The sequence below is a fragment of the Dysidea avara genome, chromosome 3 (assembly GCF_963678975.1).
Source record: "Dysidea avara chromosome 3, odDysAvar1.4, whole genome shotgun sequence".
Classification (NCBI taxonomy): Eukaryota; Metazoa; Porifera; class Demospongiae; order Dictyoceratida; family Dysideidae; genus Dysidea; species Dysidea avara.
In genome coordinates, this window is record NC_089274.1 from 42,380,930 (window position 1) to 42,389,337 (window position 8,408).

Genomic DNA, 8,408 nt, shown 5'->3' on the forward strand with positions numbered 1-8,408 from the left:
GCTTGGCTGTTTTGGATTAGATTATTATTAATGGATATACAAACAGGGTTACAAAAATAAAGTTTAAGCACTAGGCCTTTGTTCATATCCACATCCTATGTCATTCCAATAATTATCAAGACTTGCTTTGAAAGTAGAGATAGTTGGTGCTGAAACAACTTCTGCAGGCAGGGAGTTCCATGTATTTATCACTCTCTGGGTGAAAAAGTTCGACCTTAAAAGTAGACATTAGTCATAATATCCATTTTCCTGCCAATTAAGGAGAGGCCTCCAACTTTCATTTTGCCTAGGACCTCAAGAACGCTAAGGCCGGCCCTGGAGCTAGATAAGGGACCTCGTAAGGGACTCAATTCAATTATGCACTTGTCAATTTCATGCCCCACCCAAGGGGGGGGAGGATACAGGGAATTTGACAAATCGTGGTGTCAAATTCCCCATACTGGGACAAAATCGGTTGTAAAATCCCCACTATATGTCCCCACCCCCTAGTGGGGGATTTGACAACACCTCAAGGATAACTAAGCGAAAATTCCATGTATGCCACTAGAGTAAGCGATCTATTGTCGGACTCCATCTATAATCGGACACTTTTTCTCAGAAACTACCAAGCCAAATCTGAATTTTTCCACGGATGAACTTCATACTTAGCCTAGCAATATATCAAAATTTGAACGGGAAAGCTTTTGTGGTTGCTTTGCTATAGCCGATTAAAGTGACTGTCCGAAAACCTCTAATATCGGAAGTTAACCTCTTTTATCGGACACCGCCCAGCAATCCTCCACTAAAAGATGAAATTAATCACAACCACCACTGATTGTTAGGGCAATACATGTACTTTCTAAGCAGCCATAGTTTGTTTCATTCCTCCACTCGTAAGGGCATAGATAGTATATACGTAGTATATAATATCTATGGTAAGGGGAACTACAACCATTAATATTTGGGTGTGTTGCGACAGGCCTCTATAATCGGACAGAGCAGAATTTTATTTCACGTCGCGGTTTTATCAGTTCAGAGCTACCTTTTAATTATAATTAGCCATGAAAATGAAAGGTGTGGTACAGAATATAATTGCATTTCCAAAGAGTCGTAAAATTTCATCAGTTTAATGCACCAATGGCGGATCCAGGATGGGGCATTTGGGGCAAATGCCCCCCCCCCCCAACCCCTTCCCCTCACCTAGTGGAGGAGCCAGCCATAGCTACTTCTGATTAAAATACTAAACTTAATCTCAGGCCAAGATCAGGTTATAAAACACATGAAAATATGCACATTTTAATAGCATTGATTCGCCTGAAACCAAAGAAAACTAACTGTGAAATAGTCACCCAGCACCTTCGTAGTCTCTTGCCCAGCCGGGCTCGCGCTAATGCGCAAACACCGTCTGGTAACAATGCTCGAGTTTCTAGGGCCCGGAAGTACGATCCAGCCAAAATATTGGCTGGCCAATCAGAATCGAGGAGTTGAGTAATCGGTTTAAAACAGTGAAAAACCATTCGAAAATGGCTAGGAATAAAGTAAAACTCAGAATAGGGCGTTTACTAGATGCGATCTCTTCATTTATCGTATTAGTAGAGGGTAGCGTTTCATTTTTGGTGAAACGTCGAGTCACGATTCATAAGGTGAGATCGGAGAAAACAACTTGACAACAAACATTTTGAACAACCTTGGTGAGTAACTTCTGATAAATGCTTCAAAGGCCTGCGGCCTAGCCTGGCAAGTTAGCTTGCCTTGGCATCTACAAGCCCATTAAATAATAATAATAATAATAATAATGGCTTTAAATCACCTCCTTTTTCGTCTGCTTCCAATACATTCATGCGATTATGCAACTCGTCGATTCTGATTGGCCAGTCAATATTTTGGCTGGATAGCACTTCCGGCCCAAGAAACTCGAGCATTGTCACCGACGGTGTTTGCGCATTAGCGCGAGCCCGGCTGGCCACGAGACTAGCACCTTCGGTGCGTACTAAGCGCCTCTAAAATAATTATTGTGTTGCTGTTTAACACATTCAGAGCCTTTACAACACCTTTTATAACTTCACAACCATCTGCAAAGACCAAAATGGTAAAAATCAACAGTGAGAGGTGATTGTTTGCTGCTTCAAAATGCAGCAACTAACAAGAGTTTTGTTGTAGATGTACAAACTGCCATAATTTAGGAATAACTAGTAATTTCTCAGTGATATAAGTCTAGCTAACTCTTATTTGTAATTAATTAGTTTTGTAATTAAGTAATTAGTTTCATAATTAAGTAATTAGTTTGTAATTAAGTAATTAGTTTTGTAATTAAGTAGTTTCCTGGCTGCTAGTACAAGTTGTTGGCAGACCATCAATACATACTTGTATTGTAAATAATAATAACGAGTTGAACGCCTAGTAACTAACGCGTGGTGTGTTTCAATCGGTTGTCAAGAACTGGAAAGGAGGGCGTCTATTAGAAAACCTAACTCATTAACGAAAGCACTTGGAAAAAGACTCATAGTTAATTTTGACGTTTGTGTATCGTCTAACACAACCCCGGTGAGTATTCGTTTGTGCACTTCGTAGTTAGTCCTGTACATTAATTAATTAATTATAACTACTGGTACCCGCGCAAAATGCGCGTGATACTAAGACAATTGTTATGTCCTATTGTGTGAATTTGTACATCACTACCAACAAAGACATGATTACGCTAGCTACTGATGTGCACGCATAATTTCCTCAATTATGTGTGGCACTAACATCTAGTTATAATGTTGGTGGAGTTAGGGAATTTCTGCACATCTGTGCAGTACTCATGCAGAACACAGTTCTCATGAAGGTGACGTATCAAGATGTGTCCCAATACAACCATGCACATACATGAAAAAGATTAGTTTTGAGCAGCAGGGATGTACTCAACTTCATTTAGATGATGTTGCATGAACTAACATAAAGTGTATGAGTGTGGTATGAGGATCAATTTACCAATGGTTGATGCATCACCACAATGAGCTATGTTCTAATTCAACTTGCTTTTGTCGCATACATTTTGTATTTATGTAGTCAATTTGAGTAACTGAATTGTAGTTCTATTTCTACATCCTAGTCATGGTATTGTAATGTTTACTTATCGCATGACCAAGCGTGTATGCAGTACAGTATTGAGTATGGGTATTCAAGTTTATCAGCTGTACTGAGCAAGGTCAACACAACCATGTGGATTTGGATAGAGAAGAGTTGTATTTTGTTGCTTTCGGAATCAAGGTGCATTACCAAGATGAATCCTTCATATGAAGAGTGGTTACTCTCTAGAGAGATTGACTGATTGAAAATTGATTGTTTGTAGAGAGGTTGTGTGTGTTCTATTAGGGTAGATATCGCGATTAGGGTAGTTCAAGGGAGATAAAGTAATAGAGCTTCTAGAAGTTTCAGCTCTCCCTGTGGAGTTACCAAGGAGTGAAAATGTATCTTGTGTCTCCCTGCACATTGAAGACTGCACATGATATGTGACCGGATTTGCAAAAAGGTGTCTTCCACACACATCCAATTCTATGAACCCAGAAGACCATAACTCAGTGCTCAAGAAACACATTAGCCTGAAACTTTTTCCATCCACTAAGCTATGTTGATGCTCACTTTTGACTAAATTTCAAGTCAATAGCCTTTTCCACTCAAAAGTTATGAGTCATCAAAGTAGATAAATCGGATTTGTGCGGAAGACCCCTTTTCGCAAATCCGGTCACATATTGTCCACTATTCGTAGCCTGGTAAGGTAGATGTATGTTCAATTAGAGTAGTTGAACGTAATCTTCCGTTCTTCCTCTCTCATAATGGCGAATCTTCCTGTTAGGCAGCCCGATTGGAGTGATCATAGCTCGTTAAATTGCCACACCCATTACGACTGTTTCCTTCTCCCTTGCAGTGGTGTTGCTAGTAATCCTCCATTATAAGTCTATCTGTAGTCACTGATCTGCTTGTATTCGTGTCGCAGTCTGCAAATACTTCATCCAGTGCACAGTGATGTGGGCCTCAGGACGTCCATCCTTGTAGTGGACAGCACAGCAGGGTGCAGAGTGTGTATTCCCGGTGAGTCTTCCCTCTGTAGACTGTCAAGTAGCCCGACCATAGCTCGTAGACTTGCCACACCCACTACGAAACTCTCCTTTTATACTGGTGGGTGTGATAAAAAAAAATTTTTTTTTAGTTGCCGGATGATAGCGTACACACCAGATCACGTGATAAATTCGCTGATGTGATTGGTTAAATCATGAAAAAGTGATTGATCCTATTTCATTGTAAGCTTTTAGACCAATACGTCATCTGATTTCTATTGGCAACGCGTGTATACCGGAACGCCGTACACGCGTATCGTAAACTTATAATGGCCATTGACGGTGATAAGTATCTCGCAACCAAGGTTAGCACGTAATGACAGACACGAAAACCACCTTATGACACATTGTTTTGGACGGGTAGTTGGTCTAGTGAGTTTGAAGCTAATCCGGGGAAAAACCAGGGAGGCGCGCAAAATGCGCGTGATACTAAGAGAATTGTTATGTCCTATTGTGTGAATTTGTACATTACTAATGATCAAGGGTAATCACATCATTACATACCAACAAAGACATGATTATGCTAGCTACTGATGTGCACACATAATTTCCTCAATTATGTGTGGCACTAACATCTAGTTATAATGTTGGTGGAGTTAGGGAATTACTGCACATCTGTGCAGTACTCATGCAGAACACAGTTCTAATGAAGGTGGTGTATCAAGATGTGTCCCAATACAACCATGCACATACATGAAAAAGATTAGTTTTGAGCAGCAGGGATGTACTCAACTTCATTTTGATGATGTTGCATGAACTAACAAAGTGTATGAGGATCAATTTACCAATAGTTGATGCATCACCACAATGAGCTATGTTCTAATTCAACTTGCTTTTGTCGCATACATTTTGTATATTTATGTAGTCAATTTGAGTAACTGAATTGTAGCTACATTTCTACATCCTAGTCATGGTACTATGTATACTTATTGCATGACAAAGTGTGTTTGCAGTACAGTATTGAGTCTGGGTATTCAAGTTAATCAGCTGTACTGAGCAAGGTCAACACAACCATGTGGATTTGGATAGAGAAGAGTTGTATTATGTTGCGTTCCAAATCAAGGTGCATTACCAAGATGAATCCTTCATATGAAAAGTGGTTACTCTAGAGAGATCGACTGATTGAAAATTGATTGTTCGTAGAGAGGTTGTGTGTGTTCTATTAGGGTAGATATCACGATTAGGGTAGTTCAAGGGAGATAAAGTAATAGAGCTTCTAGAAGTTTCAGCTCTCCCTGTGGAGTTACCAAGGAGTGAAAATGTGTCTTGTGTCTCCCTGCACATTGAAGACTGCAGTAGCACTTCATGATATGTGAACGGATTTGCAAAAAGGTGTCTTCCACACACATCCAATTCTATGAACTCAGAAAACCATAACTCAGTGCTCAGGAAACACATTAACCTGAAACTTTTTCCATCCACTAAGCTATGTTGATGCTCACTTTTGACTAAATTTCAAGTCAATAGCCTTTTCCACTCAAAAGTTATGAGTCATCAAAGTTGATAAATCGGATGTGTGCGGAAGACCCCTTTTCGCAAATCCGGTCACATATTGTCCACGATTCGTAGCCTGGTAAGGTAGATGTATGTTCAATTAGAGTAGTTGAACGTAATCTTCCGTTCTTCCTCTCTCATAATGGCGAATCTTCCTGTTAGGTAGCCTGATTGGAGTGATCATAGCTCGTTAAATTTCCACACCTACTACGACTGTTTCCTTCTCCCTTACAGTGGTGTTGCTGGTAATCCTCCGTTTTAGGTCTGTCTGTAGTCCCTGACCTGCTTATATTCGTGTCGACACTTCTCTATCCATGTAGTGGACAGCACAGCATGGTGCAGAGTGTGTATTCCCGGCGAACCCTCTGTAGACTGTCAAGTAGCCCGATCATAGCTCGTAGACTTGCCACACCCACTACGAAACTCTCCTTTTATACTGGTGGGTGTGATAAAAAAAATTTTTTTTTAGTTGTCGGATGATAGCGTACACACCAGATCACATGATCAAATTCGCTGATGTGATTGGTTAAATCATGAAAAAGTGATTGATCCTATTTCATTGTAAGCTTTTAGACCAATACGTCACCTGATTTACTATTGGCAACGCGTGTATACCGGAACGCCGTACACGCGTATCGTAAACTTATAATGGCCATTGACAGTGATAAGTATCTCGCAACCAAGGTTAGCACGTAATGACAGACACGAAAACCACCTTATGACACATTGTTTTGGACGGGTAGTTGGTCTAGCGAGTTTGAAGCTAATCGGGGGAAAAACCAGGGAGGAGTTTTTGTTTAAAAGTTTTTTGGCCTCGATTTTCTGTTTCTCGTTCTGTCGTCCACAGGGGGAGAGAAACGTCTGGTGTAAGCTGGGATGGGGAAGACTGGTAACACGATAAAGGTCTCCAGAAAATTTTGGACACATTCGTGTCTTCCTCGGGTAGCTACGGTGGTTTAAAGGATATTTCCCGCAGTTCAACGAATCGCCACCAATCCCGGATCAAAAGATTCGCCTCAAATTTTAGATTTGAATGGTACCGATCCGATTGGAATCCGACCAAGAACGACGGGACAGTGCCGGAAAAGAGTTACAGAATTATTATATAGATAGATAGATAATAATAAAGAAAATCTGGCTCTCCCCAACCAGGGGCTAAAAAAAGGGGCTAGTTGTGACCAAAAAGCTAGTTGTAAATGACTTTTGGCTAGTTGTAAATGACTTTTGGCTAGTTGTAAATGGTGATTTGGCTAGTTGTAAAAGTCAGACTAAATAGCAAGCTGTACCACAGAAAAGAATAGAGTCAAAATTGCATACATGTGCTGTGCCTGCATGTTTACAGGGATTTGACTAAAGTACCTCAAGATCCAGTCTTGAGATTGCCATTTTCAAAAATTTTCCACTTGTCCACTAAAATTGTGACTTATAGTTATATAGTACGTTCGCGTTGAGCTGAACCCTCAAAAACGATTAATAACTTACGATTGCTACATCGCATGGGGCTCCTGTATTGCTCGATACGTAGCGCTTCTCGATCCGCTAAAAATATATTAAAAGCGCTTCATTCGACTGTAAGACACTCCCGTTATGACACTGTAAAGTTTCGCCATACATTTTCAATGGGGAAGCCTCTAAAGCGCGGCCCTTTGATGGTCATGTTGACACATGTTTGTGGCGAAGCCAGACGTCACATACCCGCCCTCAACACGCATGATTTCACCATCCCTTATGTAAGAGGCTGTACTACACTTTTACAAGAAAAATAAAACAGATTTTGTGTGTGTAAAACAGAGTTGCATAAGTAGAAGAGCTGGGGCCACTGTTGCACTGTATTTAGAAGATAAGTGGCCTGCTTATATTCAAGTAAAAACTTCTTCAGCCTCAAAAGAGAAAAAAACCAAATTATAACAGCTCAAAATCCGTTATGTAGCATTGGTGTTCCTGCAAGTGAGCCAAACAACATGTATTTTACTTCACATTCACCACAGCTGACTATCGTCTTCTGTTCCCATTTAGTCAATTTGTCATTTTAATCCTTTTCTCATCACTTCGCCACACATGTACACAGTTTTTCCAGCCAGCATTTTGTTTTTGAAGTTACATTCCCAAAAAACTCTAAAAGTTTCAACAAATGAAATAATACTATTTGTATGAATTTGGGCTGATAGTACCTGTAGTGACTTCCAAACACTCCTGCACTGATTAAATATACAAGGGATGGTATGTTCAACTTCTGATACCACAATAAAGCAATGATATTTTTTATTAAAGTGCACACACTTACACTTCATCTGTATTTTCATGTATTTCACAGAGTTTAATCCCAGCTACCTGATGACTCCTGCATGGGGAACAAAATCAAGTTGTAACACCAATGCTGCAAATATCAAACAATCTTACTTCAGATGAAGTAAGCCCAGAAGAAGACTTGGACCGGCTGCTGCTAGTGGACAATTCATTAATACCAACCACCATAGGCGGATCTAGGAGACACTGTCAGGGGGGGCCAAGGGGGGGCAAGAAGTTTTAGTGCACAACAGTGTTTATTCCACTATGAGGATAAGAATGGAATTCTAGTACACAAGTTATATTCATTTGCATAACTTTTTTCAGCATATAGCTGGATGAATGATGGACATACAGTTTTTAAGACTGTAGTTGGAGAAAATTTTAAAAATCAGACCTCCTAGGTTTGAATTTGAGAGCATTGTTGATAGCAATTAGCTAACAAAGTGTATGCTTTGCAATGCATACAAAGATTGGTTAGCCTATCTGAGGTAAACCTGTTTGATGGCAAAGTGTATACCAAATCAAAATAAGGAGTAGCTAGCATTG

At 40.1% G+C, this 8,408-nt stretch overlaps 1 long non-coding RNA gene across 1 annotated transcript; it reads right to left on the reverse strand.

Moving 5' to 3' along the window:
* Positions 1-7,297: 7,297 nt before the first annotated feature.
* On the reverse strand, positions 7,298-8,064 carry LOC136248338 (uncharacterized). The gene is made up of 4 exons (XR_010697751.1): positions 7,974-8,064; positions 7,858-7,914; positions 7,745-7,806; positions 7,298-7,688 (listed from the first exon to the last, which is right to left on the reverse strand). It is a non-coding gene; the product is annotated as an uncharacterized lncRNA (long non-coding RNA).
* Positions 8,065-8,408: the final 344 nt, after the last annotated feature.